Source organism: Molothrus aeneus, chromosome 27, assembly GCF_037042795.1.
Source record: "Molothrus aeneus isolate 106 chromosome 27, BPBGC_Maene_1.0, whole genome shotgun sequence".
NCBI lineage: Eukaryota > Metazoa > Chordata > Aves > Passeriformes > Icteridae > Molothrus > Molothrus aeneus.
In genome coordinates, this window is record NC_089672.1 from 2704074 (window position 1) to 2714722 (window position 10649).

General features: G+C 47.9%; 1 protein-coding gene across 2 annotated transcripts in view; it reads right to left on the reverse strand.

The window, feature by feature from the left end:
• Positions 1-4826, reverse strand: part of ARHGEF18 (Rho/Rac guanine nucleotide exchange factor 18) — a 31587-nt gene extending 26761 nt beyond the window's left edge. For both annotated transcript variants that reach the window (XM_066566248.1, XM_066566247.1), the window contains exon 1: positions 4764-4826. The gene's annotated coding sequence lies outside the window, so the exon portion shown is untranslated. The remainder of the gene's footprint in view (positions 1-4763) is intronic.
• Between the last annotated feature and the right edge of the window lie 5823 nt (positions 4827-10649).

Consider the following 10649-nt stretch of genomic DNA (forward strand, 5'->3'; position numbering starts at 1 on the left):
ATTAATCAAGATATAAAACCAAAACTGAGTGCACAGACCTGCAAGATGCTCACGTGTTACACAACTTCCCCAAGTGTGGGAAATGAAGTGCAGAGTTCTGCTCCCAAGTGCCTGCCACACACACAAACAAAAACCTCCACAAAAACTACCACCTCCCACAACTTCTCTTATTTGGGATATTCCTACTGCCACCACACCCCACGCCACAAACCAAAAGGCACCAGATCTAATTTCAACTGTATGTGCCTCTGCAAATGCAGGAGAAAAATGGATCAAAATGATCACTTATTAAAACTGTGTCGAGAATAACAAATATTTCATTATTTCAGCAATGATAAGGCCTCCACCTACTACGAGGGAACGCAGAGCTTGTAAAAAGACATGCCTCAACAACAAACAAGGAGTTGACAATGGAAATCCCTTTTCTCCTGAGACAAAGAAACGAACTGTAGGACAAAAATCACCACACAAAAGGAAACAGAGAAAATTCTCCATGACGTCAGGCTGGCTTGGCTTCAAGGGCTGCTCACAGATGGGTTCCCCTCAGGGCACAACTGGCAGCCCCATGGATGCCCCAGGTTCCTACAGCCACTGCCTTCCCACACAGCCATGAAATCCACATAACTCATCTAGAATTCTGTACTATAATCATCTAGAAACATCAAATTGTAACTAGATATTCATATTGCCCAACATTTACCCATTTTCAGTGATTGCATTCAGTAATTGTTTTCCTATTAATGATTAGTAGGACCAATTCCACTTGAAAAGCTTGGGTTCCTTGTTAAGGTAACTGTAACAGGGATCTCACTTAAAAACAAATTTCAATTTTAAAATCATGCCCTTGCTCTGGTAAAGATAACAGCTTGTGGCACTCTCAGTAGGCATTTTTCACTTAATCAGCTGACATATCTAATAGTGCTGTGTATGACTTCCCTCCACTGCTGAAAGGTTCTTTACACAACAGTGGAGAACATAGTAGAAAACAGGAAAATGCTACAGAAAGGCTGCAGGAAACTGCAGCTGAATCCAGGGGCCTGATTCTCCATGAGACTATTTGAAATGCACTTATTTAGTGATTTCAAAGTGGCATTATTTTTGCCCACATGAGAGAAATCTGAAACCTGCCAGAAGACTGTTTTATAAGCATACTTCATTTTCTAAAGCATGCTCCAGCTTCTATTCAACATTTCTGCAGTGCTGAAGGGAGGCCACTCTATTTCAGGATGAGAAGGAGCTTCTGAATACCAGTGGCTGTGGTTTCCTTTTAATGCATGTAAGATTTCTGCATTTATTATTATTATTACTTTGCATTCATGATTATTACTTTGCATTCTTATTAAGCCTCTCTGAAAATGGTATCAGAGAACTGCAGGGGTGAAAAAAACAGCAAAGAGAAGAATGAGGGACAGGGGACAGCAAAGAAGGGACAGGAACCTGCACACATGGAAGTAAGTGCAAAAATACCCATGAAGGGTTGTTTACAGGTGTAGAGAAATAACAGATCTCTAACAAACAGGTGAACAGAAATACCAGATTTATATCTTTGCAAGTCATCCAGAGTAAAGCAGCATCAGTAAACTCAAAATAACAACAAAAAAAATATTTTTGCATTTACCATCAGTAGCATTTGGTCTTATTCAGATCAAGAAAAAAAAAGAACAGTTCTGTCAGCAAGCTCTTCCCAAATGGGAGAGGCACAGAAGATATTCCTGAAAAAGGCAGAGAAAAAAACTCAGGACTGCAGCCAGGCTCTTCCTTTGCCTTCTCCTCCCTCCATCACTCACTGAACAGCAGGAAGATGAATTTGCAGGGAAAACCAGACCCTCCAAAGATTTCATCTTGAGACAGACAGACTGTGCAGAAGGGCTGCAGCTCTGGCCAGTGCTGCCAACACCCTGAAAGGGCCCAAGGATTTGGGTCACCTTGACTGGATGGGGACAGGAGCACCACTGCTACACCTGAAGCACACGGCAGGAAACTCAGCAAACCCACCAGGTTTGTTCCTGGGCTTTAATCAGCAGGTTTGGAATGGAGGCTGAGAATTTTGGGAGCATCCCATTATCCCAGATCTGCTTACTACAGGGACTGTCACTCACTTGAAGCATTTTGCAGGGGCCTGTTCCAAAGATGACCTAATGAGTGACTAAAGCAAGGACCAACCAGAAAAGAAATATTTAAGACTAAAAGGCTCATAAACATCAGAAAAGATCATGTTCATGGCTGAGGGTAATGAATTCATAATCTGGTATAATAAAAAACATTTCCCTTATTAATGAGATGTTTTCCCAATGGCTCATAGAAAGTAATTTACAGCCTAGGAGCATTTTATGGGACAGCATTACAACACCCAAAAGCATCACCATATTCACAGTAGGAGAGGGGAACAAACCTGGCTGGGAAGGGGCAGGCAAAGACATTTTTTCCATTTTTTCCCCCAGCAGGAATACCTTCCAGGGGATCAGACACTGCCAATGTCCTATAAATGTCTTCCAGAATCAGATTCCAGGGCAAATCTATGACTCAGCAGACATTATGAGCACTATGACCCTGACCTTTGGTCTGGAACGGTACTGCCCAATAAAATAACTCTCAAAAGACCATTTGCAAACAACAACTCACAGACAAAAATGCTGTGATTAATCTAAAATTCATCTATTGACTTTCTTTATCTCAAAGATTTTTTTTGTTTATTTTTTAAATGACAGATTAAAAACAAACCACTTTAAAGCAGCTAAGTTCAAACAGGGACAGACTTTAACAGTGCTTCCAATGATACAAGGAGTTCAAGGATATTCACCACCTATGAAATCAAATCAGCTGAAAACAGCCAAGGACACAATAGCTTCCTTGTGAAATTAGTAATTTTAATTTTTTTTTTCTCTTTTTAACTGTCTAATGCTTTGGGGATCAAAAAGAATCTTTTCCCTCCTTCCTCACCCTTACTCCACACAGGGAACTCCTCCCTCTTGAACTGACAAAGGAAACAACCCTGATAGGAATGATTAACACTGAACATAATAATCTCTGCATTTATAAACAGAGATGCACAACACAACGGCCAAGAAACAACACAAACCACCACAGCATTCCAGAAAATGCAGAGTGACTGTGATAAAACTTCTCAGGAAAGAGGAGGAGTTTCAGGGGAGCACAAGGAAGTTTCTGTATTGGGTAAATCCAGGTCAGGTACCCTGAGGAACTTGGAGCAGATTTAACTTTGTCCTGGTGGCTCCAGTGGTCGGTGTTTACTCGTTTTCTCACTTGTCTAATTACGCAGAGGCAGAAACCAAAAACTGGAAGGGTACAGGGAGATGAGATACTTCACATTCTGAAACAGAGACAGTCCACACCAGAGAGCAACAGCACTAAATTATCAAGTTTCAGCCTCCCTGTTAGAGCATTCCTCTTTGTCTCCAAAACAACCTATAATTACTTGCTCACTGTATCCTGGTTTTATTGTCAAAATATCAGTTGGATGAAGCAGAGAGAGGGGTTCTGTGATTCCCAGAAGTGCAAATTCTGGTGGCCAAAGGGTTTTCTTTAGGCACAGAAACACATAAACAACTGATACTTCTGGTTTTTAAACATTGCCAAGTAAAATGTGCATGTTATACTAAAAGAAAGAGGAGTCTCAATTCAATTGTCTCGCGCTGAACCCTTCCCCCAGTCTACGCTACAGAACTGAAGCAGCAACTATGACAATCATAAAAGGTATTTAAAATATTTCATAGGTAAACAGTAGGTGGAACTACAACACACAATGTCCGATGGCTCCTGTCTGAGAGCCGTGTTTCACAGCTTTCTTTTATTTTACCCTGCCAAAGAAAAACTATTACCTTTATAAAATTAAACAAAAAGGGCCAAATAAACAAGCCTGCCATAAAACTCTCTTAAGAGGGGAGTGAAAAGCAACTAAGCCCTTTTTTTCTCTTGGTAATACACCAAATCTTCAAATAATATTCAGAAATTATGCTTATTTATTAGAGCAGCAAAACCAAACACAGCAGCAGAAACATTCAGAAAGCTGTTTGATCGAATCACTGCCTGTTTCCCTGCTCCTCCTCCAAAATCCATCACCACTCCTAGCTCCTGCTGGCGTTTCCTTTCAGCACACAAAAGCTAAGCTGATACCATCTCCCGCTCCTCTCCCCAAGGAGCCAGAGATGCGGAATATTTAAAATGGGTCAGTCTCCGCAATTGTGGACAAACGGAAGTTCTCACCCCTTTTCCCCTAATACATTTAAAGTCTCTTCACGCAAATCCCAGACTTTTCTCGCCGCTGCAGCACCAGTACACACAATGTGTGTAATAACCGAGAGGTGCGGGATATAATGATCACAAGGATGCTCAGACTCAAGCTGTGCCATAAAGAGAGCCGGTTTCACTCAGGCTACAGCCGCTCGCCTCCCTACCGCACACAGCAACATTTTTCACTCCTTCCGTAGCCCTCGAAAGAGCTTTCTACCATAAACACTGCATCTTTCAAGCTGCGTCCCGTCCTGCAGCTGAAGCCTTGAGCTGCACAGGTCGGGACTGCTGTAAACCTGCGGGACTGGGGCAAAGCGAAGGTCAAGCCGCTGCCCCGGCCAAACGCCGGGACCCCTTGGAGCCCTTTGAGCCCCCCTGTCCGCACAGGGACCGGGGCCGGGCGGTCCCCGCGCCGCGGCCCCGGAGAGGGGCTGCCGGTGCTCGGGGGCTCGCTGGGGCCGGGGAGAGCAGAGCCAGGGGCCGGTGGGCACGCTGACAGCCCGGTCTCTTACCGGACTCCCCGGGGAGCCGCCGGTTCCCTCTCGGTCCCGGGAGCCGCCGCCACAGCAACAGGAAACGCCCCCGTGTCCCGGAAGGAAAAATGGGAATGAGGGTGCGCCTGCGCGCCGCGGCACGGCCGGGCAGGGTCCCGGCCCCTCAGGGACAGCGCAGGGGCAGCCTGGGGCCGTGCCTGCCCCTCAGGGAGCGCACACGGACACCATTAACCCGCGCTTTCCCCTCAGGGAGAGCAGCCGCAGCCCGCACGTTCCTCTCAGGGATGGCACACAGACACCCTTAACCCGTGTTTTCCTCTCAGGGATGGCACACGGACATCCTTAACCCGTGTTTTCCTCTCAGGGATGGCACACGGACACCCTTAACCCTTGTTTTCCTCTCAGGGATGGCACACGGACACCCTTAACCCTTGTTTTCCTCTCAGGGATGGCACACAGACACCCTTAACCCGTGTTTTCCTCTCAGGGATGGCACACGGACATCCTTAACCCGTGTTTTCCTCTCAGGGATGGCACACGGACACCCTCAACCCGTGTTTTCCTCTCGGAGGGCACATGGACACCCTTAATCCTGCACTTTTTCCTCAAGGAAGGCACTAGTCATCCATATTCCGCTCTTGCCCCTCAGGGAGGGCATGAGCATCCCTAGTCCACAAGCTTCTCTTAAGGAGGGCACACTATCCGTGTTTTCCCCTCAGGGACACCATGAGCACCCGCAGCCCATGCGTGCTCCCCACGGAGAGCACATGGCCACCCTTAGCCTGCTCCTTCCCTTACGAAGAGCACACGGCCACCCTTAGCCTGCTCCTTCCCTCACGAAGAGCACATACAGCCCTGACCCACACTTTCCCCTCAGGATGGGCACATGGCCACCCTTAGCCTGCTCCTTCCCTCACGAAGAGCACATGCAGCCCTGACCCACACTTTCCCCTCAGGACGGGCACATGGCCACCCTTAGCGTGCGTTTTCCTTCGGGAAGGGTAGGACTACCCACAGCCTCCGCCTTCCATGAGGGAGGGCATTCCTCAGGGTGGAGCGGGGCCCTCCATGCCATCTTTTGACTGCCTCATTCCCCTCATGGAGGAGACACCCACTCCAGCTGCTCCTGCCCCTCAGGAAGGGCAGAGCCTCTCACAGCTCTTGCTTTCCCCTCAGGGAGGGCACATGTCTCCCTTGACCTGCCCTTTTCCCTCATGGAGGGCACGCAGTCCTTCCAGCCCCACACTGTCCATCAGGGGAAGCAGAGCCACCCACAAGCCTCACTTTCCTTCAGGGAGAGCACATGGCCACCCATAGCCTGCTCCTTTCTCCTGCAGGGAGGGCACAGGGCCCCCAACACACGTCTCCCTCACAGAGGGCATGAGCATCCTCAGCCTGTGCTTCATCTGACCATCCATTGCCTGCTCCTTCCTCCTGCACGGCATGGCCACCCATAGTCCCTCAGGAAGGGCACAGGGCCACCAACCTGCATGTCCCCCTCAGGGACACCATGAGCATTCTCAGCCAGCACTTTCCCCTCAGGGAGGACACACGGCTGCCCAGAAACCATAAGTTCTCTGAGGGAAGACACATGGCCCCCCCCAACCTGTGTTTTCCCCTCAGGGAGGACACATGGCCACCATTAGCCCACACTTTCCCCTCAGGAAGGACACACAATTCCTCCCAGGCTAAAGAGGCCTCTAATAGATGGGATGTGGCACCCCAGTGACACCTTCAGCATGGCATGTCATATGTTTTTGCACATCGCCTGCGCCTTGAAATAAATAATTTGTTATTAAAAGCCCGGTGGGATTTGCCATCCCAATGTGCTGGAGTGTTTATGAACACCCTGCCAAGGCAAGGCTGCAGTGCCCAGAGGGTTGGCAGGTGCTGGCTTCCCTATCTGCCTCTTAACAGCCAGTGCCTGCCCAGGCCCCTGCACAGACAAATGATGAGAGGAAAGGGGAATTATCTTCCCTAGCAGGAGATCCATGCACTGACTCATAGAACCAAACTGCTTGCTGGAAAAAACACCTTTTCCCTGACACCAATAAGGTTTGATGTACTAGCATGGGGCTGCTGGAATACTCAGCACAGGCAGGAAAACTGGGAAGAGCTCACCACCCAACTTCCCCTCCCAATTTCACTCTGAGGATTTACAATACTGATCGAAAGTTTGTCATATTTTAAATCACACATATCCTACTTGCCTGTTGAGCTTGAAAACACAATATACACGATTACAAAACAAACTTCCCTCCCAAAATCCACCCTGCAGCTTTCCCCATACTGCTTTGAAAGAACCTGACACTTTTTGGGCTGGAGATGTGATGAAATCCTGCCATGGGGCCAATGTGATCTCTGGTTCCCACCTTGCCACCTGTTTAATCAATTTTATTTTTATGTTCGTCTCGTAGTTTCAAGCTTTTCCAAAATGTTCCCTTTTGTGCTGCTTCTCTACAGGACTGAGTACACTGCAGTCCCAGTTGTTTATTGGGGCCTGTCACCACTACAGAGAAATGATCATTACACAAAGCAGTTTGGGAGTAAACAGCTGGCTGTCACTTGGTGACTGATTAATCCTTGGGCACTTCAAACTTCGTGCTTTGCTGTAATATAAAAGTAAAGCATTGCAGATTGCCCAACTGCAGCTGTCATGGAGAGAATGTGCTGTGCTTGTGCAGCCTCAGGGCATCGCCACAAAATCAGTGCAAAATCTGGCACAGCAACCAGCTCCAAGATTCTGTAGCTTAGAGCTAGGTTTGGATTGCAAAGAAGAGAAGGGTACCAGCTGTCTAATCCTGTGTAATTCTGTAAAAGCAAAAGATTTCTTGCTGAATGTGTCTCAGACTGATTACTGTCCTTATGCATTTGTCAGCCAAAGTGTACAAGATCTTGAGGTTTTATCAGGGAATGGAAAGAGCAGCATTTGGAGATGTTCCAGATCAAGGTACTACTGCCCAGAAAGAAAAAGAAAGTGAAAAGCAGAAAAGGAGAAGCACTGAGAAGAGGATGTACTTTGGTTTCCTTTTTCTAAGCCCTCAGGAGCTGGCTGAGCCAGCTCTGTGTCAGGACACTCAGCTCAGTCAGTGTTTCCTCTGCAACCAGTGCTGCAGCCGCTTTCACATTTGCTTCAGATCCTGCTCCATTGGCTCAGAACCACCTTAACCCACGGCCTCTCTGGTTTTGTCTCTGTTTATTTGGACTCCTGTCAGTAATAGTTTATTCCAAGTGGGACTCCCAGTCCATTTATCACTGTCATCATGTCACGGCAGCCAAAGCTCCTTTTCCCCCAAAACCAGAAGATTTTTGGCAGCTGTGCCTCTCTACGGAAATGCAAAGTTCCAGGTTGTCTGCTGCTTTTCAGATTTCTCAGGACTCTGTGCGGGCTGTGAACAGAAATTTCAGGATAGAAAATCAAGTGATTCCTCCTTACCATAAGCCAGAACTATCCTTCACCTATTAACTTATTGGTACTGCATTGGGAATCCAAAAGCAAATCCCTGCAGGCAAAGTGCCAAGTGAAAGGTGAATTTCACCCCAAATTTCAGGCCTTTCCTTGGCCATGGGTGGAGGATGTTTGCCTGACAAACTGCAGAAATCTGTGTCCTCTCCCTTTCTCGTTGTGAGAAAGGAAATGGTTTTCCAAACCTCTTTCACAATGTGCCTTAAATAAATCCTGGACACCAGTTGTTACAGCAACCAGTTAGAGATCAGCCAGTGCACAGGAGCAGCCAGCAAGGGTCAGCCTAGGACAGGTGGACAGTCTAGCACAGCCTGTATTGTTCAGGAAGATTCATTAAACTGAGCACCTTCTCTTAAAGGAGTTTGCTGAAGCCTGCCAGACTCTGCTCACAGCTATATATGTTTCCTTGGAAGAGGATGGTCAATCTGTCACCCCTGTGGGGGCCTGGGCTCTGTCTTTCCCATGAAGTAATAGAGATTGATTCTCATCTAGAGATGTAGAAGTCCCACCTCCACCCCAGTGCTCAAGCTCAAGGGAAGCAATCCTCCTTCCATCTGTATTGCACAGCATATCCCTGGCTCCCCTCCATGGCACAGCCTGCTTGGAGAGCTCTCCTCCTGTCAGGGCTTCCCTGGGACTCGTCTAACTCTTGTTGCATAAACTCTGGAAGCGTGTTTATAACAGAGGATTAATTTAGGCACAGAACCTTCTCCACCCGTGATAGCAAAGGCTCAAGAGGAGCTTTTTCATTTCCAGGTGGACAATAAACCTCAGGACTCACAGCTCATAGTTTATGTAACGGCAGAGTTTGGGTGGCCACTGTTGTTGAGATCCCTATGACTGCAATCATTTCTTTTTGTTTTTCATCCCTACCAGGCTCCTAACTGCACATCTGTGAGCTGCAGAGACTCTCCTGAATCGCTACTCTGAACACACAGCACAGCCTTCTTCTCCCCTGGGAGACTCTGCGTGTGTGGGGTGAGGATAGATGGGAGGAATCAGTGGGAGAGAGAAATGAGTTACCATGTACCAGGCTATCCGAGCTGCCCACTTCCTTCACAGCTCAACACATGTTTCTAGCAGAACAATGGTTTTTTGTTCTGACTTAAATGCAGAATTCCTCCTACTGTTAGTATCTCTAATAGGAAGAGCTCTCACTCCCCCAGCTTATCACAGCCATGGAAGTCACCAGACCTTTTGTGTCTACTGGGCAGTGAAAAGATCTCAGGCTTGCAATCATTCTCCCATCCTTCCTCCCCCTTCAGCTTATCCCTTGCTCTAAGCACCATCTTTTCCTGTGTTTTCCACGAGCCCGTTTTGCCTTGGACCACGTGGTGGTGCTGCAGTTAAAAATACCACGGAGACAACAACAGCAAGAGCAGCACCTGACCAGCGATGGGCCGAGGGCTGGCCGGGGGCCAAGGCGCGGGGATGGTCAAATGTGAGCCCACGAGGAGAAAACAAGAGGCGCTGCCAAGGCCCTCACATCCTGGCAGCAGCCACGGCTCAGGCTGAGCCTGACAGAGCTGCTCACGCTTCTGAAAAGTGGGCCTGCTGCTCTGGCTTGCCGTGGCCACGGAGCTTGCTGTCCCAGAGCTCTGTCAGGGACCAGTCAGGAGCCCACACACTGCTCCGGGCTGCAGTAACAGGAGCTGCTGATATCAGCTACCAGCTCAGCAGCACCTCGCAAAGGTTTCAGCTCAGCATCAGCCAAATATAGGCACTCTCAGGCCATCAGCTGTCACACCACAAGTCCCAGCCCATCTCTCACCACAGACAGGCCATTAATTTTAACAGACATCTTCAGAACTTTGCCCGATTGTTCAGCCTCGGTTCAAGCCACTGCAAAGGGAACATTACAAAACAAGCTGTGCTGCTCTGCAGCCTGGGCAGCCAAGAGCCAAAGGAAATGTCACAGAGTCCCAAACACAAACCAGTGCCTCTGCCACCTTGGAGTTTTTCTCCTGAACGTTCACAAGACAGAACACAGATTCCTTATGGAAGGGCTGGAAACAAGGTGAAAGTTGCCATAACTCATGTACAGTCCCTGTGTATTTATGATGGACAAGCCATGCTGAGCCACACTCTCATTTCAACAGCTGGCTCCCCAACTCCAGGTCACAGATCTCCATAGGGTTGTCCAGAGGAGAATCACTCACACTAAATGCCCTCAGAATTCCCAAGACCATACAGAGCATGGCTCCATGCTCATGGGTATCAAGGGCTGTCTGTATATTCCCAGGTTAAGGTATTTTTGTAAAGCAGCATGCAGGACTGCAAACAGAGCCTCTGGCTGGGAGATTGCTCACACAGGAATGACAAGGCAGAACTCTGCCTCCTCCCATTAAATCTTTGTTCTCTCTAAATATCCACAAAATTCTTATTCAGCTCCCTGCTTCCTTCTTTTTTGCTGTGATGCCTGAAAAATGTTCACTAAT